At 32.8% G+C, this 23,244-nt stretch overlaps 1 protein-coding gene across 1 annotated transcript in view; it reads left to right on the top strand.

Moving 5' to 3' along the window:
• Positions 1–13,525: 13,525 nt before the first annotated feature.
• The window catches only part of LOC144858645 (uncharacterized), a 43,844-nt gene continuing 34,125 nt past the window's right edge, over positions 13,526–23,244 (top strand). Inside the window, exon 1 of the mRNA XM_078714741.1 lies at positions 13,526–13,623. The gene's annotated coding sequence lies outside the window, so the exon portion shown is untranslated. The remainder of the gene's footprint in view (positions 13,624–23,244) is intronic.

The raw sequence follows: 23,244 nt of genomic DNA, 5'->3' as shown, positions 1-23,244 counted from the left end.
CACACACAATTCGACTTCCGGTCGGTTGGTTTTTGATCATAACTGAATCTGTAGAGGGCGCCTATGGAAAGCCAAACTCGCCAAAAATACATAATACACCATCCACCAGTAATTCATTATACAAAATTCGAACCATCCAATCTTATTTCATGCAGTTGTTTATTTATGAATCTCTTTGATTTATCTATCTTGATTTATCTCTTTTATTTATTTATATTTAGTACAGGAAAGTAGGGTGCTACAGAAAGTTCAGTTATCATTAATGGTTCTATTTTTCCCTCACCAGTAACATAATTATGCAGGCCTAATTAATACGAATTAAAAACAATCGTTCTAACTGGAGATCCACGCTGCAGAATACTACTATTTTTATAAATCTTGTGACAAATTTAATGTCAAACATGAATGATATGTTACACATCTGTATTGGACTCACCTATCCTCCAGAGTACTATTCGTACTTGTAAAGAGTTGGAAAACAATTTGAAATTGAATGCATTGTGTAAAAATACTTTTAAAGAAGCGCTGAATTATGTGATAAAAATAACAATGGATGGAAAAGTAAACGTCGGTAAACTTGTGGCAGGATTTGTTGTATATGCATGTGTTGCGGCACAGTTAAATGTGAAACTGATTTGCTACTAGAAAATGTTAAACGTTTCTCCTGTGAATTATTTAAGGAAAAGTTTTCGCTATTGGAACTTTGCGAATTAGTTAGTATATTTCTTTTTTTTGTAGTACTTGCTTATTTATTTTATTCCTTTATTTTCTTATATTTTGAGTAGTTCGTTCATTTATCATTTTTCTTCCTTTCAAAATATATTTCTGTGTAGAAAAGGGACCGAGATTTATTAAGAGCTGTAGCCTTTTTGTGACTGGTATGGATTGCTTTTGCGGCAGGCTACTGTAGTTTATTTACTTTCTGCTTATTATGCTGTAATGTCGACGGGTCATGAAAATATTGTCTTTTAATGACGTTATGTACGTTTCTCTGTCTTCCGATAATGTTTTTGTCACTATATGTGGACAAATAACAGACTATCATTTTGAACTGCACATTTCAGTGGTTTTTATTCCACAAGGTAATATTCGTTTTATAAGGAGTTGGACATTTATCATCAATAATGTTCATTATCAAACATTAGATTAGATTATACAAAATATGTATACATTATAAATGTTTTAATTTTAAACTGTTTCACAGAATTTTGCCAACAAATGAAAGATTACGTAAGTGGAACCTTGTAAATTCTCCAAATTGTGACACATGCAATGTTATTGAGAATGACAAACATAATGTTAGCAGAGTGTATAACAGTAAAATGTCTATGGAGAGAGATAAACAGAATAACTAGAGAAGTAAGCATACATATTCCTGTTTTTTCTTTTAAAAGACTTTTATTCGAAACTGACAACAATTACGTAAATAAATTATACACTCTAGGCGCATTCTGTATTTATAAAGTAAAGATATTAAGTTTAATGGAAAAAGATAAAAAAAATCAATCTTCTACAATTGTTTAAATCTGAAAAAAGATAAGAAATATGTAATTATGCAGGTATATGCTCTATCAGGTTACATGTAAGTGAAGAGACTATGTTAATGAGATACATTATATAAAACAAAATGTTAAGAAAGTATGTGACTACAAATACGATGGATTCTAATATATAGGTCCATACATTCAAAATTTGAGGTTTCTGTGTCTGTTGTGTCTTGTAGAGTTGTGTATAAATCCAAATGTAGAAAAATGCCAATGCTGTTAGTATCAAAGTACTAATTGAGGATAATTGCAAAATGATGAAGTAAAACAGCCAGACAAACTTGCATTTTATATGTGTGTTTTTTTTATGTAAGATGTTTAAGTATAAGTAGTGAATTGTGTTTTTATCAAAGCTTTCATGTATGTATATATATGTAAATATGCTTATTCTTTATTGCATGTGAAATTGAAAATGATAAAATTGTTTTTAAAAAAAATGTCTAAGTTTATAAATAGAGTAATAAACATAAATTTGGTTAAATGATAATATATGTATAAACAAAAGTAAGAGAGAATATGCATTGTTAAACGAAAATATGCTAAGACTAAAACAAATGCAATTCTATATAGTTAGACCATGAGTGTAAATCTAGAATAACAAAAAAGAAAAACAAAATGCTAAGATTGATTTAAAAAAAAAAATAGATATACAAATTTAGCATAGATGGGTTTAGTAAACATAAATTGTATTATAATTGTATGAAGAAATAAATATGCATGTAGATGAAAAAAAACCAAAAACGACTATGTAAGTAAAAAATAAGTTTGAGTTTGAAAATGTGCTATAGATAATGTATGTATAAAAAGAGAAAATGTGATGTAAACAAATGAACAAAAATGTATGTAAACAGATGATGAAAACAAACATTGTTAATATAACAATGTGTATAGTGTATTGAAATGAAAATGTGTTTAGTAAAGTATGGAATTAAAAGTGGGATGAACCCACATAAGATAAATAAAAAAATAAATGTTTATAATCTTTTTCGTAAAAATGTCCTTGTTGAACCCACAAATGTAAAAACGCCCACAAATGTGAAAACAACCACAAATGTGAAAACGCATCACCCACAAATGTGAAAACAGCCACAAATGTGAAAACGCATCACCCACAAATGTGAAAACAACCACAAATGTGAAAACGCATCACCCACAAATGTAATAAACAGCGCCCACAAATGTGAAAACGATCATCGCCCACAAATGTGATAACGCCCACAAATGTAAAAAAGAGAGACTTTTTCGCCCACAAATGTAAAAAAAATCAGATCAAATTTAATGCTAGACTCAAACAATTTTGATCGAGTTAATACATTATATCATGATTGTATTGAGTTGTTTCAATAATTGTTTGTTCACGATACGTCTGTTAGGGTCGTCGTTAACGCGTTGGATTATTACCATTTGCTGCTTGTGTGCGCGATATTTGCATGTTAACTCGTTTGTTTAATGTACGTAATAGTTCAAGACGATGTTTGTTATTTTCTGCGCTCGTGCACCATACTTCAAGGTCAAGGCCATGTTATATCATTGTTGCTTCTACTGTGTGGTTGTTGGCTTACTATTATGTACGTATTGTTATAAGTCGATGTTCGATGTTTTTTTGCGCGTGTACACGATACTAAAAGGTCAAGTTTAAATTGCTACTTGTATGTAGTGTGTGGTTATTAACTCGTTGGCTTATTGTTATGTTCGTATAGTTCCAAGTCGATGTTCGATTCGATGTTTTTTGTGCGTGCAATAGTATATATGACCTTGACCTTGTGGTATCGTGTACGCGCACAAAAACATTGAATCGAGCATCGACTTATAACAATACGTACATAATAGTAAGCCAACAGCCACACACTAGAAGCAACAATGATATAACATGGCCTTGACCTTGAAGTATGGTGCACGCGCGCAGCAAATAACAAATTAAATATCGTCTTGAACTATTACGTTCATTAAACAAACGAGTTAACGTGCAAATATCGCGCGCACGAGCAGCAAATGATAATAATCCAACGTGTTAACGACGACCCTAACAGACGTATCGTGAACAAACAATTACTGAAACAACTCAATACAATCATGATATAATGTATTAACTCGATCAAAATTGTCTGAATCTAGCATTAAATTTGATCTGATTTTTTTTACATTTGTGGGCGAAAAAGTCTCTCTTTTTTTTACATTTGTGGGCGTTATCACATTTGTGGGCGATGATCGTTTTCACATTTGTGGGCGGTGTTTTCACATTTGTGGTTGATGCGTTTTCACATTTGTGGTTGTTTTCACATTTGTGGGTGATGCGTTTTCACATTTGTGGTTGTTTTCACATTTGTGGGTGATGCGTTTTCACATTTGTGGTTGTTTTCACATTTGTGGGCGTTTTCACATTTGTGGGTTCAACAGTCCTTCTGTCTTGCCCAAAGCTTTTTCAAAAAGCATTATTGTATATCTACTATACGCACTTGACTTACAGACTTACCAAGCAAAAATCCTCAATTAATTAATGATATTTTAGGATGAGGCAAGAAGAAAATGAAATTACCTAATAAATTAAATCATGTGATGGTACAGTTAATATAGAAAATAATCAATGATTATTTTGTTTCAATTGGAAAAAATCTTGCAGAAGGATGTATTGATAACACATATGTAAATCATAATATATATTTATCAAATTTACCCCAAAATTCATTATTTTTTAATTGTGTTGTTGATGAAGAAGTAAATGATATCTTTAAAGGTTTAGATAAGAATAAGGCTGTAGGCTTGGACCAAATTAATCATAATATGCAGCAGATTATATCTAGACCTTTTACGTATATAATTAATTTGTCATTATCTACTGGAGTCTTCCCTGATGACTTAAAAAAAGAAAAAGTAATTCCATTATTTAAAAAGGGTCTGCCATCGGATCCAGGGAATTATAAACCAATATCTGTATTGCCACAATTTAGTAAAGTATTTGAGAAAATTATAAATAAGCAACCTTAATGTTATTTAAAGATGTATTAGCCAAATTGACTATTTTTCGCTTTAAATTACAGTATTTTAGGTAAAGGTGACATTAAAATGGCATATTCAACAAAAGAAATGTTAAGAATTATTTTTCATTCATATTTGATTTATTTTCTTATTAACAGTATAGATATAGAGAAGGGTTTAGCACAAAACTTTCTATTATTGAGTTAGCACAAAACCTGCCTGAGAAATTAGATAAAGGAAATATAGTTGTTGGAAAAGACCTAAAGAAAGCATTCGACACAGTCAAACATGAAATACTTTTGAATAAGTTAAGTGGATATGGGATAAGAGGGTTGCCACTAGCTTTATTTAAAAATTATCTATATAATAGAAAGCAATGTATCAGTGTAAGGAATAGAGTCTAATAATGAGAACTCAATAACATGTATGACAACATGAGTACCGAAAGGGTCAGTCTTAGGACCGACATTGTTTCTTGTCTATGTAAATGATATTGTAAATTCTTCTGACCTCTTTGACACATGATTATTTGCAGATGATATACTAGTTTATTTTGTTCTTTTAATCCTCATGAAATTGCTGACCTAACAAATGTAATTGAGCAGTTGAAACATAGGCCTATAGTAGATTGGTGGGATATTAATAAGTTGCCAATTAATTCTAAAAAGACAAATTATATTATATTCCGTAGTCCACATACAATAATTGAAGAAAAGGGGGATATATACATAAAGGGATCAAATTTGATGAAGTGGAATCTACAACTTACGCAAACCATGGAGGAAATATACAGTAAATTTCCTCCATGCTCAAACGAAGTTTCAGTGGTTTCGGAGGAGATACGTAAAATTACGCAAACATTAGTAGCATAATAATTATATAGATTCTGGCCGGGTTGAGAATTCTCAAACATTTTATGTTTGTTCTACCTTTCTGGTAAATGTTTTAATACTAATCCAAATTTTATTAATACTAAACAGTAGTAAAATTTATGAACACTTGCATACATTCGCTCAATTTAGTTGTTTCAACGGCGCAGATCCGTTTATAATAGTGGGAAGACGCATAAAAATGAAATACTTTGCGAGCGAAGCGAGTAACATTAGGCTGGGGGCCAGGGGCCGCCAAGGGTCCCCGATCGGAGTCCTGGAAGCCGCCTCTTTGAGTAATTTATAGGTCGTTTTAATCGATTTCTGTGCACATAAAAATTCCGCCCGGAAGAATACAGTTATTTTGGGTTAAGAACTTTTTATGGCAGTGGTGCTGATGCGCCACTGGTTATATTGTACTGTACTGTATTCTGAAATTACATACTCTGATACGTCATGCGTGTCATAGAAATTTTACTTTCTATTTCATGACAAACAAGAATTTAATGATTTTGCTGTTGAAAAGGGAGGGAGACAATCCCCCCTCCCACCGCCAACAAAATATGGGGGGGGGGGGGGGCAGTCCCCAGGATCTGCGCCGGTGAGTTGTTTTTACAGTTTAAGCCATCTTACTGATAATTAAATAAAAACAATAAGATAAAAAGTATTGTGTCTGTAATGAACAAGACTATGACTTCTGTATAACGTGCATTGTGGGTACTTAAATTTTTATAGAAAAGAAAATCCTAATTTAAGCAGAATATATCAGCAAATCAGAGTACAGTAAAGCATAGGACAATTCAGTTTAACACTGTTCTCGACTATATTCATTTTGGTATACCTGAACACAGTGATACAGAATAGAATAAACTTAACAATATACAACAAATAACATTGATGTACGATGCCATTTAACACTGTTTTCAACATTTGGGTATAAAAAGCACAGATATAAGAATAGGATAAACTTTAATACTTATTAAATTGTTTTGATCACGTTAGAAAGTTTAAGAAAATAACAGAAAAAAAATCAGAATAACAATAGATTGATCGTTTGAAGATGAAATGAATATAACTAATGGTTAACGACACAAAAAGGGTGTAAAACTAACTATTTTATGAAAGTTTGGTTTAAGCATTACTTAACTATAAGACTATTTGTGTTTTGGTCGACTTATTTCAGAAATATGAACATTAGCTACCAAAAGATGTCTAGGACTAATTCTATTACGCATACTTATTTACATTACTTTCACTGATGATCTCTAGTTTAAAAGGGGCACTTCGAGTTTAAAAAAACGTAGGACGAAATGCAGCGGGTAGTCGGATCCAAATATGAAAATATAGGGCATAACCCCCCAAAAATTGCAAGAAAATGTTTTTCTGATGTATTACAATAAAATATGGTCTCAAAAAACATATATATCAAATGTTTACTCAAATCGGACTACCGCAAAGGTTCCAAATTTGACGTTAAAAAAGATGGCCGCCAATTTTTGAAAATCAGTAACCGCTTGTCGTAAACAGCTGTATTTGGTGTAAAATTATTCAAAATATAGGCCCTATATGTTTATATTTACACTTTTTGAACATTTGTTGAAACATGACCTTTAACATATGACATGGCGTTTATATATCTACGTAACTGCAAATCACAGAGTTTTGATATTGGTGTCAAAATAATCAGAACATACATATTTATATTTTTACTTTTTTTAATATTTTGTTGAAAAATAATCGAAAACACAAGGTTTTCCCTTTTACTGTACACGATGTCTATACACAGCCTGTTATATACAGATACAGAATCTGGAAGAATTGAGTGTGAAATGGATGAAAGGAAATGCAAATGGCAGTGAAAACAATCGAAAGCAAACAATGGCAAAGGAACTTGCTTGTGTAACTATATACCGTTTGAAAATAATGTAAAAATCATAGATGCAAGAGAAAAAATATCACGATACACACTAAGAAATGTCAACAAAGTTGATCCTATTATTTAGCTTATTCCACAGCTGAGTACGGAAGCCCGTTCGGGCCACAAGTTAACTATATTTTAAAAGCTGTTATCTGGCGGCCGCCACTTAATTATCTGGCGGCCGCCACTTAATTATCTGGCGGCCGCCACTTAATTATCTGGCGGCCGCCACTTAATTATCTGTGGCAGCCGCCAGATAACAGCTTTTAAAACATAGTTAACTTGTGGCCCGAACGGGCTTCCGTAGCTGAGCGCCACGATAATGTTAAACTTCACAAGAGATGACGTAATCCGATACAAAGCAAGCAGCAGTTTTAGTACTGAGAGACTGACATTTTTGCGAAAATGGAAACTCCACTATAATTTATAGGTCCCAGCTGCTAGACCCAAACAACGTCTGGGAAAAGAGTCTAACGGTTGAATGACAAATCCCAAAGCATTTCTGGTATTTATGAGTCCCATGATATTATATAATACTGTAAATCAAAACAGTCCATGAAAGTTTTTGTTTGTACCATGGAACTATAATTATAGTTCCATGTTTGTACTAAAGTGACAAAAATTGAGTCTGTATTTCATATCAAAGTTATTCAATTCTGTAACAAAAAAAATAATATTTATTCACATGTAAAAAGAAAAAAAGAAATGTTCAATTATAACTCAAAAACCATTGTCTGGCAGACAATTTAAGTATTTTTTGCTTTAAATTACATTTTTGCAGGTATATTATGTGACAATAAAATGACACATTCAAAAACAAATTTGAAATAAAAAATATTTTTCAGAGGACAATATATCTTTAAAACTGTTACGTCAATAAGCGAGCAGCGTTTTTTTGTAAGAAATATTTCTTGTTTATATTCTGTATTTGGCTTAGGTAGGTAAAGGTTCTGTCTTTGTAAAAACCTATTTCTTAAATAATTTGAAGTTAGTGCATTCATTATTTTATACATAATAACATTTTCATTAAAAATAAGCTTATCTTCAAGACTATGCCATTTAAAGATGTATTGTCCCTTGAAACACAAAAAATGAAGGTCAAAATATTCTAAATTTAAATTGGCCATATCAAAGTAATATTAAAGAACGAACGAAAGTAAACAAAGTTTTCAAACCACGAGTATGCATTATGCATGATGCTAATTAGGATTGTTTACAACTCGTCACGGTGTGGGAAGGTGTTTTTACACGAGGAAGTTTTGTGATTATGCATACAGAGTAGCCAAGCAAGCGCATTACATTATGAGATATATTTTGATCGAAAACTTTGACTGGAAGTCAAAGTTATTTTTTTAACAAAAAAACGTCTGTATTTCACCATTTGCTTTCTTTGTTGATAATTTATTAAGTTGTTCATGTATAGATTCTTCACTAACTGGATTTAAATTAAAGGTTAATATTGTTTTGATGAGAAGTCAAATTATTATTATCTACTACACTTTGAATAGATTCTGCAAGTTTTGGTCCAATAGTAAAAAAAGTTTAGTCCCGTACAATATTCCTTAGATTTTTCCATATTGTTTTTGAATTTTTAGTTTTTATTTGTTCTGAAGGTTAATCCTTTTTTACACTTTTTAATCATAGAATTAAATTTTTTTGCTCTTTAAATTTCGTCCATAATTCTGTAGATTTAGTTTTGTTTGCCCTTTTCTTAAGTAAATCTCTATTTCTCATTTCATTAACTAAATCAGATATAATCCATGGGGATTCTATTTGGCGTAGTCTTATTTTCTTAAGTGAGGTGCATGTTTATTTGCAATTTTAAGAAATTTCTTTACAAAGCTTTCAAGTATATTATCGATGTCTTCATAATGTGTTATATCTTCCCAATTTTCATTTGCCATCAAGTTTAAATTCATTCTCATTAAATTGTTTGTAGTTTCTACTTATTTTAAACTTATGATTAGAGTTATTTTGTTTCTTTTCTTTTCCAATAGAAGCATAAATAACACAATGGTCACTGATTCCAGTGTGTAATATTCCTGCTTTACATATATTTTGTGGTACTATACATAAATGTGATAAATGTGATCAATAAGGGTTTAACCAATTTCAGTAATTCTTGTGGGTTCATTTATGAGTTGTTCCAGGTGAAAATTAGTAGTTATCTCTTTTAGTTTTAATGTATAGCAAGATGGATTAGAAGATAGTAAGTCGCAATTTATGTCACAATCATGATTTCCTTATTAGTACATTCTACATCCTCTAGAACTTTTCAGGTTCATTTGTGAGCTAGGAGGTCGATACCAGGACATTATAAGAAAAGGTTTACAATTTGGTTGAATAATTTCTAGAATAACCATTTCTAATTCTCTTAATATTATATGTAAAGTTACCATTTTGATTAACGTAAATAGCTACGCCACCTCCGTCTCTATTCCTATCATTCCTAAATACATCATACCGATTTATTGAAATTGCACCATTTTTTTTTTTTTTATGTATACATTTTATTGCAATACCATATAAACCAATAGTAACAACAAGACGTGTAATTTATTGTACTGTTAAATAAAACAAAATATTAATTTGTACTATAAATATCTAAAACATCTTTGCAAAATAAAAAATTATTTTATTAACAGTAATTTCTTTGTCACACTAAAATATCACATACAACTAAAATTATTTGATATTTATTTTTAAATGTTTATTTGATAATGCTTTTTTCATAATTAAGGAATATTTTTAGGTGCTAAATTCTGTCTTGGATGGGTAATGGTCATAACAGTGTCATTTCATCCTCAAACCCTATTTCTTCATATGTCTGTTTATGTATTGGGGGACCCCTTTGGAAACAAGCCTCTGGGCTTAAAGGGCCATCCCCTGTTTCCATGCTTTTTTTCTTGTCTTGTCTTGTTTTTTTTTATTTAATGTTTCTCTTTTTATTTCATTTACATTATACTGTTTTATATATTTGTACTGTATTTGGAAAGCAATAAATATTACTTACTTACTTATTCACACGATCCTGTATTTTATCTTTTAATCTGCAGAAAAATATCCTCATCCTTATGATATTTCATATGGACCACTATTTTAATGTGCACAATATCAACATCCTCATGACATTTCTATGGGAAAATTTTGCAAGTCCAATAGCATGCATGACAACTTTTAATATCAACATCCTCATGATATTTCCCTGGAAATGCTGCAAGTTCAATAGGAACAAACTCATTTTACATTTGCAATCTTCAATTTAGTTGAGTACTGCGTTGCGTAGAACATCATTTGACCTATTTTTCAAAAAACATTCATACGAATTGAAATTGCATCATTAGTAATTGAGTTGTCTAAACGTGTTTCATTAAGACAAATAATATCAAGGTGATTATTGTTTTGAAGTAAGAATTTCAATTCATCATATTTTTCTGGGAGTGTAACTAAATTTAAGCTGGCAATATTTATATTTTTCTTCAAAAAATCAAATACATAGCATGCAGTTCTGTAAATAGGTCACTATTGACAGAGTCAGAACACTTGCTTATTCGCGGATTCTCAACAGTGGTAAACTGGTGGATCGTACAGAGGCCTAATGTTGTGTAATTGCATCTAATTGTTAAGTTTATCCTTTTCTTTATCACCGTGCTCAATTATACCAAAATGACTATAGTTGAGAATGTGGTAAACTGCATCGTACATCGATGTTGTGTAATTGTATATTGTTGTGTATATTCTTTATCACTGTACTGAAGTATACCAAAATTAGGCCTACTGTAGTTGAGAACGGTGTTAAACTACATCGTACATTAATGTTCGAGTGAGTGGCCGAGTGGTTAAGACAGTGGAACCGTAATTACATAGCCATAACATCGGCAGGGGTTCGAGGCTCACTCACTCCATGGTTCTGGTGGTAGAACGAGTCTTCTCGGATAAGGACTATAAACCGTAGGTCCAGTGAACACAACTAGCTCATGTGCACTTTAAAGAACCTAGTACATCTTTCGAGACGAGTAGGGGGTTACCCCGGTGTATTAGTACATCACAGCCACTGATCACCAACTGGGCCCTCTGGGAGACCAGTCTTTGACTGAAGAGGTCACCCAGTATAAAAAAAAATAAATAAACAAACAAACAATGTTGTGTAATAATTTTACTAATTAAATGAAACAGAAAGTAGGCCTGCCTAGTAAGCATGACATTTCCCTACTTCTACATTAGCATGGTAGGACATAACATTCGCAGGTGGCTCAACTTTATTTATTACTGCAATTGGATGGGCAACCAACTTACCATCCAATAGGATTCCAGTACATTTACTTTATTACCAATCAGAATTCAGTAATTAAATGAACCCCACCCAGTCGTAGTGTGGTAATACATGCGAATGTTTATGTTGACTGTTTGACGACGGTCATGCTAAATATTCACTCGGTAGGGCCCGATAGGGTTATATGATATAAAATGATATCAAGCAAATGTTATTAACACGCTTTAGTGGTAGATTTAACTTAAATATATTTTCTTTCCAGAAACAAGTTAATAAAAATCAAATTAAACTTTTCAATCGTTGCAAGAGTCATAACATGTACATCACTTATCACCATAGTGCCTTTAATAGGAGAACAATGAGTATTGAACAACAGCAGATCGAACATCACGCCAGAGCTTTTGAAATATATAAGAATAATTTATGATTCTATAAAGCATAGAAATGGGTTTCTATTATTATTTATTAAAATATATAAATATGCGAAATAATGTATGCGAATTTAAATGTACTAGCAGTAACCCGTGCTCTGCACGGTCTTTTCTGCCTAATATGTGGTTAGGCCTATATACTTTGCATGTATAATAAAAGCGCACTCTGATAAAAGTACTTTGACAAATTATCAAAACAATTGTATGAAGAATACAATTCGGAACTATTTATGGCCATTAATTTTGTTATATACTATCTCTTTAAAATGTCTGTAAGCTAAAAAATGATAGCAATACTGGATATGAAACTTTAGACTTTACTTTTTACTGTTCAGACTTTTACGAAAATAAACAAGGCCAACAGCCATTAAGTCGCGTGCTACAATGCACAGTGATACCGGACCGACAGACCGACAGACAGACCGACAGACCGACAGACAGACCGACAGACAGACCGACAGACCGACAGACCTACCGACCGACATAGTGAACTATAGAGTCGCTTCCACGCGACTAAAAACGCTAAACAAAAATTGTGCTGTGAATTAGTTAGATGGTGCGCGCAATCACTAACGAAAGTATAAAATACCAAACTATATTATTTTGGGTGTTTTTCGTGGTGTATTCATTATTTAATACATATAGATAAAATAAAAAAGTGGATATAAATCGAAAGAAACACATTGCTGCGAAAACACGAATTGTTAAGTTGCTTTCATGTTCAACATACAATGTATCAAACCATTTGGAATCGCTTTGTTTGTGTGTGTTTTTTTATATTTACTTTTTTTAATATTTTGCAATTTTTTGTTTGTTTAGGAGATTTGTTACCTATTTGCTACTTTTGTAATAGGCCTGTGGTCTAGCAATAACCTATGCTCCGCACGGTCTTGTCTGCCTTAATAGTAAATCGCATGGGATGATTATAGTATTATAAAAGCGCAATATATTATTAATATTGGACTTGTGTGCTGTGTGAATATTAATCTAGGGTGTGCTTTAGAAAGTGACGTCTGTTAATAATCAGCAGATTAAAACATTTTAATGATAAAATAGAAATATGAATTAAGTTATAGAATTAAGATGTGAGTACAGGGGCGGTCGCAGAACTATTTTAAGGGGTTGCCCAAGAGTCCTCAGAGGGCCGTAGATACTGAGTATTTGCGCCACAGGCACCTCATATATAATATAATAATAATAAATATATATATAATATGATGAAATGGGATCTAAATTTTAATTTTGTGGCAGAAAAAAACATTTAGTAGGCCTATGTAATTGAGGGTGTTGCCCGGGCAACTGGGCAACACCCCTGCGTCCGCAATAATAAAACGGACATTAAAATCAACACAAAAAGTGCACTCACTCTCGAAATAAACAAATAAACTGTGTGTACATCATGAGGCTATCAAAATGTGCATGCATGAGCGATTTTCAATTGATCCATTCATGCGTTGATTACCGGCATTCTTCCCTACTAATCACTTTGATTATTATTATTAGCATGACCCCAAATTGACGGCGGCGGAGGCCTAGGATAAGTAGTGTGTGACTTTGTGTGTCGTCGCCGTGACAACAGTCAGTGAGTTTAGGGGATGATACAACAAGTACGGTGAGTATATCCCAGCCTATCTAAAAAAAAAAGCAGTTAGGCCTAGGCGCACCTAGCGAGTAGGCCTACTTCTACTAGCCTAAGGGCCTAGAATGGGTCCTCCTGATTGACAGACGATCGGGGCCAAAGAAAGACGATCGGCGGGGCAAAAACGCGTGCGGACGTTCGGGCCCAACTTTTCTTACCTTAGTGAAATAAGGAGGCAAAGAGTATTTACTCGTAGAGGCTGCCTCCTCTCATAGTGTTTATGTGTGTGTCATATTTTTGCTTGAAAGTGTTAAGTGTTGGGCTTGAAACAATGTGAAAGGGTAATGAGTTCCATGTGTTAAGAAAGAGGCTCTACTAAAGGTATTAAACCGAGGTGGACGTTCGGGCTCAACGCCAAGACGATCGAATATAATTAGACAATCGGCCCATTATAAAATAAAGGAGAAGATCAGGTACACGAAAACAAAGGATTTATAGGCCTAATTAGTCACCATAAAATAAATTACGGGTGTTCTTTCCACGAGTTTGTGATACAAATGTAATAGCCTAAACTAGGCCTATGTACATTTCGATATTTATTTGTTTTGCCGAGAACTCAATTATAAACTATAATGGAGAACGGATTTACAAACGATATACTTGGCTATCAGGCCCAATGTTAAGACTATCGGGCCCAACTTTGTGGACGCGTTCGGACCCAACGCCTAAGACGATCGGGCAAAATGTATAAGACGATCGGGCACATAAAAAATGGGCCTGATCGTCTCTATGATGACCCCGATCGTCCGTGGCCCCGATCGTCTGTTCACCGACAGTTTCGGCCACAACCGATTTCTATGGCATTGTATTGTTAGACCGTTATTAGCTATTGTTTGTGGTTCTGTAGAAATTAGTTATGCAAAAAGTGTAAGATTGTACATAGTCTGGGTTCCAGACGGAGTTTTGTCTTAATATTAGTAAAAAGATAAATATTTTGGCACATATGGCGTTTCATACGTATACTACTTGATTTTGGATACTCTGTCTGGGCACACACGTACAAGTCACATGGTTTGACACCAAGAATTCTTGGTGCATACGATTATCCAGTTGACTAGTTTCAGCCGCATGCCATTGGCTACTCACTCGTACGCAGTTTTAATATTCATATTTCAGAATTTCAAAGACTTCACAACTAAGATGATGCGCATGCGCTATGTTACATTTAGACAATGTGTACTTGGTTACATTGATGAAAGTTTCTGAAGGCTAGAAATGATTTTATATGCCTAGTAGTCTGGTAAACATTTGATGGGATTTTTCCCAAGAACATGAAAACTCGTCTTGATATGATAGGCTAGCTTCTCTGCAATTCAAACATTGAATCGATCATTCATTATGCGGAGATAATTTGATTTAATTCCCACCCAGCCCAGACCCTGTCCTGTGTGGTAGCTCTGCTGTGTGCCGGTGGTGGTATGTACCTTTATTGGCGTTTTATTTGGCAGGTCATACGTACGAGTTGAGTATCGGCTTTGATATGCATTTTATAAGCATAAAATAAGCTTTTTTCCCTAAACTTTATTTTCAGAGAGACTATGGGTTAGTACTACTAGGATAAAGATGCAATAAAGCAAACAATGTGAAAACATTATCGAAAATTATCATTTTTTAGTCACGCAAATGATGTAAACAAGTTACGCCCTCTGTTGGCCACTTGGTGAATGCACGAATAAAAGAAAGTTTTCGAAGTAATAAATTGAATATAAAATTACGTTATTTTTAGTAATTTATTTATATATTATATCAACATTGTCAATATCAATAAAATTTGGATTGTTAAACACCTTTAAAAACTTGATAAATAGCAAAAAAAATGAATATGAATTTGGTCTAAAGTGAGACATTTCGGCCATCAAATTGGGATGTTTCCAATGTAATTACTTCACTGTCGCGTGCACTTAAACGATGCACTAGCTCACCATCGTGGAAACCCCGTAATTACTCCGCATTACTCCAAATTTTACTCAGTGTCGGTCACGTTCAAAATCGGTTGCGTTTAATTTTGGTCTCAATAAAATCTAAATTATTTTTACTTTGGTCGATGAATATTTATTATTAATAATTAAATTGTTTTTATTTTACAGGTCTAGCAGAAAGATGTGTGCCTTCAAAATGAAAATTTGTAAACATAGTTTAAGATAATAATATTATTCGGCACAGTACAGGTACATAATTATTTGAATGTGAAATTTTATAGTGACCGTAGTCTACGTCTTTGTTTTTTATTTTATATGCAACAAACTACGTAAAACAATTTTTATTAATAAACATTCAGTTTACTAATTAGTATTACAATGAACATTTGATTAATAAGCCCGGAAAGGCAATCCCATCATTATCCATTATAAAATTGCATCATATCACCAAATATGTCGTAAAAATGAATGATGATGTGCGTGTGTGTATTTGTCGTACGCCTGTATATGTATTATTCCGTGCCTCTTCACTGTCTTGTTTAATTTCAAATTAAATAAACACCCAATATGAGGATATTTATTAAGTTTGATAATTAGATTGTTCTATCACCAAAATGGTTGAAAGGAATTTCTTCAGTAAAATGATCATTGTGCTGTTGATTAAAAGGCGACTCACAATGTCTGAAACCAATTGGAGCTTCTGGCAGCTGTTTCGTCACAGCTGCTACGTGTTTCTGTTGTCTGGCGGATTCCCCTTTTTAAAAAACATGCATAACTGTACGATGGTTTTTCCATGGTCAAAAGTAGCGTCTTAATTTTTACTAAAGTACCTGCATGTAAAACGATCATATCAGCGATGAGATCCTTTTTTTTTTGAGTATTTTTTATTTCTTCATTTTAAAAAGTCATACAGTTAGCATAATTATATTAAATAACAATAGACATATACTTGTCAATAAATGCAAATGATCAATAAGTAGCACATAACACTCATTGTCTTACATAACGCTGTTTGTTTTAACTAATCTATACGATAGGCCTACTATATCACTTTTATACATTTATTATTATACAGTATTATCCTAAAAAATGAGCTGTATCCAATTAACAACTCCCTGTTTTACGCAAAAAGCCTGCAGGAGGGCTATGGGGTCGAATTACTTGTATATTTCGTGTGCTACGTGTTTTTGCTGACCGGGATGCATTATTTTTTTTCCTATTAGGTTAAGGCAGAAACTATAGAGGGCCTGAATTCACACATGAATATTCATGATGTGACGGCAAACCCTGGAAATAGTTTTCGCGCGGTAACTGAAAAACACTCACCAACCAAGTAGCCGCACCTACATACGTATAGTATTAAAAATTGAGTGTAAATGAAATTGATTAAGAATTTGACACTATGGATACATGTTTCATGTTAGTCTAACATTGTACTTTCAGACATAAACATTAACATGAATTATTCCCTATATACATGGGGAAATCTTTGGAACTGCTAATGCAAAAATAAAATAAACTAGATTTGAACTCGTCACTACGGACGAGTTAGGTTATCCGCAGCGCAGACGCCACATTCACGTCATACGTTAGAATATTGCGCACAGAAAAGCGATTATCCCATTGAAAAAAATGTTAGTGCGCTCTCTATTTTGTGTCACGTCTAAGTATATACACTATATACTGTATACGTACTACATACAGTGCCGAATAGGTGAAAATAAGTGACCAAAGTTATTGATGCTTTTGAACATTATGACGTCATCACAATTTTTAAAATTGTAAATCATGCGAAAGGTAATTGATTGACCTAGACAATATAAAAAAATAGGGGGAAATGGAATACGGATAAGTGGAGATGCGCTCTATTAAATGTGATGAGCTATGACGAATATATTATATATATTATAAAGACCTATATTTTTTATTCGAGTGGTCATACGATGATGTCACAATGTCTGGTTAGCAATATTGATGCATGATTCCATATCTACAACTCATCTACTTCCATAATATGTAATAACAATAAACTTCACCATGTAGTTTAGAAACTATGACTGTTTAAAAAAAAGGCATAATTTTGACGAATTTTTAAAAAACTTTTTCATCAAAAACGCGTCCAATTTGACGTACTCGTATGACGTAATTTTAAGTAGAAATTGTTTAAAAGTTGGTAAAATTACTAGAAAATGCTGGAAAAACATAAATCACATGAAAAAAAATATGATTTTACGCTACGTGCGCGTAAAAAAAAGATTTTTCGCATTTTGAAATTTGTGCGTGCACGCGTAACTTTCTGTGAAACATGACCATTTTTTTCCACAGAAAGTTAGCGCATAATATAAATGACTGTACACTTTTGCTAAGTTTCAATTTAGATTGTTTTATGGTTTTCGATCTATGTTAAATACGCGAAATTCATAAAATCACGCGTAACTTACGCTGCGCGACTCTAAAGTCATATAACAAAGTTTCTTGCACATCTACAGCTACACGTCAAGTTACACAATCTTATGTTGGCCAGAATTAGAGATACGCTGCCAACAAAATTCGTGGAAAGAAAGAAGAACTAGACATGAAACTCGTCACTTTGACGAGTTAGTTATCCGCACGACAAACGCCACGTGCACGTCATACGTTGGAATATTGCACACAGAAAAAGATTATGGCATTATGCCCTGAACTGAAGAATATGATATGTTGTTAGTGCTGAATGCTGTATATTTTGTGTCATATACTATTTACAATAGTATAATCTGTATACATATTATATACAGTGTAGAATAGGCAAAATTACGGGACCCGCCATTTATTCCAATTTTTAACATGGTGCCACCGTATCAAAATGAAACACTAATATAGCAATTTCGGAAGGAAATTATCTCAGCAACAACATATTAACCTGTAGAAGAAATTTGAATACGTAAAATATAGATGCGCGCTCTATTAAATGTGATGAACTATGACGCAAAAGATCAAAATAATTTTTATTCAACTGGCCATATGATGATGTCACAACATCTGATTGGCAAAATGTTCACATGAATTCGAATCTACAATCCAATAGCTTCCAGAAAACGTTTTAATCATGATTATCACTTTTATTCCGACGAGCTATAACAGATTGAAATTTACTGTAAAGATGAAAATAAGTGACCCACGTTATTAACATTTTTAGACAATATGACGTCATAAAAATTAAAATATTTTTAACTCACGAAAGATAGTTGATTGACATAGACAGTATTAAAATCTCGGGAGAAATGGAATACGGATAAGCGAGATGCGCTCTATTAAATGTGATGAGCAATAACGAAAGAGACAAAAATCCTATATTTTACATTTGTGTGGCCATACGATGACGTCACAACAACCGAGAGGTAAAGATTTGGCATGAATTCATATCTACAACATATCTGCTTACATATTAAGTTAAACCATTGATTCCAAGGAGCTATAATAGATTCAAAATAGGCATAATTTTGACAATATTTTGTAACTTTTTCAACTAAAATGCGCGCAAATGGTCTAAATCAACGTGTTCGTATGACGTCATTTTAATTTGAAATGATGTCAATCTTTTTAAAAATGACTAGGAAAGGCTGGAAAATCACAATCCAAGAGAAAAAAACATGATTTTCATTCTCTGTGCGAATCGTACGCGCAAAATTGTTTGACATGCGCAAAATGTCATGAATCGCGTAGAAAGTTGATTAGAAAATAATTTTGCGCGTGCGCGCAAAACCTCTTGTAAAACATGCCATTTTTAGCGCACAAAAAGTTTACCCTTGATAAGAATTAACCTTTCACCAAGTGTCAATAAAAAATGACTTATTTTTTATCCTATGATCAATCACTGAAATTCATAAAATCGCGCGTAAGTCATGTTGCTCTCTCTGACGTCATTCAAAAATAGGAGGTGCACAAGTTCACGTAAATGTCGATATGTTGACAAAGTTACGATATGTTCTGTTTACACGTTTTAGAGAAACGCAACGCACAAAATTGACAGAAGGAAAGAAGCATAATACAGAAAAAAAAAGATGATGAAACAGGACGATTACAAGGAGCTAAGCGGATAACTAATAACATAGAAAAAAAATAAAAGATCGTGACAATAACAAGGGGTTATCTGCCAAGTGCGGTATTTGGGGTATTATTTATTTTAGTACATAAATATACAAAATAATGTATGCGAATATAAATGTATTGTTTGGTAAATAAAAGGTTGTTTTTTTTTTCATACTTTATTTAATCATTGTACTATATACTCGGACTGTACTACTACTACTAAGTTAATTATGACCATGTACACTAATGCAATGGGGGGATGTTTGTTGGATACTGTTCACACATACTGTATATTATTTAATATTTATTCAGACTGTGATAACCTTTGTTTTCGGTCAACAATTTTATGTTAAAAAGAAAAAAAAAGTAAGAAAAACACAAATGATAACTATCTGCTGTTGTTTAATACTCATTATTCTCCTATTAAAGGTACTATAGGCGTGCCATAGATACGCTCGTTTTGTTTTTAACATAAATTTATGTACAACAGGTATTTTTACACTGTTACGATTATCAAAATATTTCTCTTGTTTAACCCTTACAAGTTCTTTAAGTTTAGTTTTATTAACCACCACATCTAATGCCGGTGTCAATCCTTTTATATTTAACTGGTTTCTTAATTTTCGTCCATGTAGCAGCAGTGCTGGTTCCACCTATGTTATTGAGTGTGGAATGTTTCTCTACATATAAAAAATAACAAGGCCATATACATGGCTGCAGTCGCGTGCTCAAATTTGAGTTAGTTTTTACCAAACGACTGACCAACCGACCGACATAGCGAGCTGTAGAGTTGCGTTTGTACGCGACTAACAATGACTGTACATATTTGATTATCCACACTTAGGATAACCCCTTGTTATTGTCAGGATCTTTTTTTTTGGTTATCTGCAACTTTGTATATTTGTGATTGTAAACATTTCATAACTTTGTTAACATATGAACATTTACATGAAGTTGTGCGCCTCCTATTTTGAATGATGTTAGAGTGCAATGTGACTTCGCACAATTTTATGAATTTCCATGCATAAATTAAAAACCAAACGTTATTTTTTATTGACACTTTGTGAAAATTTAAGTCATATCAAGGGCAAATTTTTCTAGGTTAAGAACGACATGTTATGCGCACACGCACATTAAAAATTTTAAAATGTGCAAAATTAATTTCTAATCATGACATTTTGCGCATATCAAAAATTCCCATAAGCGTATGGTGCGCACAGAGTATTAAAGTCATGTTTTTTTTTTCTTGAATTATGATTTTTTAGCCTTTCCTAGTCATTTAAAAAAAGATTGAGATAATTTAAACTTTAAACATGTTGAATTAGACAATTTGCGTGCGTTTTAATTTAGTTGGAAAGTTACATTGTTACATAGTTAATGTCAAAATCATGCATATTTTACCTCCGCCAAGGAGGTATGTAATCAATTAATAATAATTACAAGATCTTTCCCAAAATCAAAATACAGATAGATATGTGGTCAAGGACCACTCCATTCAATTTTGGAGGCAATCTGGACCAGGGTCCTAATTCTGGACCACTTTTTAGAATTATTGTCAGACCTGCTAATGTTAAAAGATAGGACAGAATTTTCAAAAGCCGGTGAGCAGTCTTAAAGTAACAAGTAAACTGAAATTGCATTTTCTCGAGAACTACTTCATTTTTGTTCAAGAGGCAAGAATTATAATTTGTGGTTTGTAATTTTAAAACATAATTAGATTTAATGTACACTTTTTTGATGCGAGTAGTTTAAAAAACCTATTTTTTTTCAAATTCACTCGTTTGTTTTTCGCGTTGCTGTTCTATTGTTAGTCAGCTGAAGCTATTGTTAGTCAGCTGAAGCTATTGTTAGTTGAAAGGCTGGTTACATAACCATTACACCAAACTCGCACACACATGCTTGTAGTGAAATTAGCCTAAATCACACACAGCATTAAGACACACACAATTTTTCCGGAGACTAAATGTAAAAGAATTTTACAGTAGGCGGAGGTATGCACTCTCGGAGTGGCTTTCTAGTTTGAATCTATTATAGCTCCTCAGGATCAACCGTGACCCCCAATTTTTATTATGGAAGTGGATAAGTTGTTGATGTGAATTCATGTAAATTGTTTACCTCTCAGTTGTTGGCCACACGAATGTAAAATATAGGATTTTTGTCTCTTTCGTCATAGCTCATCACATTTAATAGAACGCATCTTGCTTATTTATACTTTAATTTCTCCCAGATTTTTATATTTGTTTGCTCAATCAATTATCTTTCATAGTAGTTGCAGTAGTTTTTTTTTTTTCATCTTTATTAGCTATCTGCTACAGTACAAGCGGATAAGTCCTTTTGTTTCTAGATTTTTAGTTATCCGATTAGTAACGGATAACTCCTTGTAACTATCCTGTTTATCATCTTTTTTTTTTGTCAGGATCTTTTTTTTTCATCTTTATTCTTTCTTTCCACGATTTTTGTGCGCAGCATATCCCTTATTGCTTTGTATAACTTGGTAAAAAGATTGGCTTTGAAGTGTAGATGTGCAGGAAACTTTGTTATATGATGCTAGAGTCGCGCAGCGTAAGTTACGCACAATTTTATGAAATTTTATGGTTGATCATAAATTCTGAACGAAAATTCATTTTTCAATGAAACTTAACAAAAGTGTATTTCATGATAAAGAGCTATGTAAAAAATTACGCGAGTACGCGTATTTGAAATTTTAAAATGCGCAAAATTAATTTCTAATTTCATTTCAGGCCATTTTGAGCATTTCAAAATTTTTTCAATTTCACATCTGCTTTCAACGCCTACTCTCGTTCCCGTTACCACACTGTATTAATCATATAGTAGGCCTTGAAATATTCCTAGTTACTTTTTTTCCCCATCCTATTCTGAAAATACTCCATTGATCAAAGTAATCATATTTCTTATTGCTGGTTGCTTACATGATGATACGACACTCAAATTGAAAATGTGCATACAGTTACTAGTGCTAACTACCTCTTTAATACCCTTTTTACATCTGCATAAATTGTTACAACTTGTTTTCACACACATATATGTGAACCTTGTGAAATCTTGGGAGGAGAGAATAGTTGCGTGCTATTACTATGATTGGGCAATACACGCACGGACATCTCGGAACAAAAACACAGGCCTCTTGTTGGTTTTTTTTCCAGAAAATTGTTTTCACACTCTGCAAACCTGGTTACAAGTTGTTACATTTTGCAGATGTGAAAAGGGTATTAATCTACCATTCACAACTCTTACAGCAGACGACATCATAGGCCTGACCTCCGAGATTTTGAGCTGCTTTTAATGGATGCATTTTCATGAATTCTGAGATATGTCCTTACATAAATAAATATCATTTAGTGTTCCGATTTGGCTTTGATTGCTGTGCATGCATCGCCTAAAGCGATATCTAGTTTATAACTATTGTTTGTAGGTTGACCATTATACAATGTTGTAAATGTGTATCTATGTGAGCAGGTATGTTTCGGCAACCATGTTTTGGTATACCACATTCTAAGCAAATGATTTATCCTAATTTATTATAACAAAGAGAAGCATGTCAAAATACAATAATAAAAAAATCAAAGAAACGTCTTGAAACTAC

The sequence above is a fragment of the Antedon bifida genome, chromosome 2 (genome assembly GCF_963402885.1).
Source record: "Antedon bifida chromosome 2, ecAntBifi1.1, whole genome shotgun sequence".
NCBI lineage: Eukaryota > Metazoa > Echinodermata > Crinoidea > Comatulida > Antedonidae > Antedon > Antedon bifida.
The sequence above is the reverse complement of the archived record's forward strand: the minus strand, read 5'-3'. Positions and strand labels throughout refer to the sequence as shown.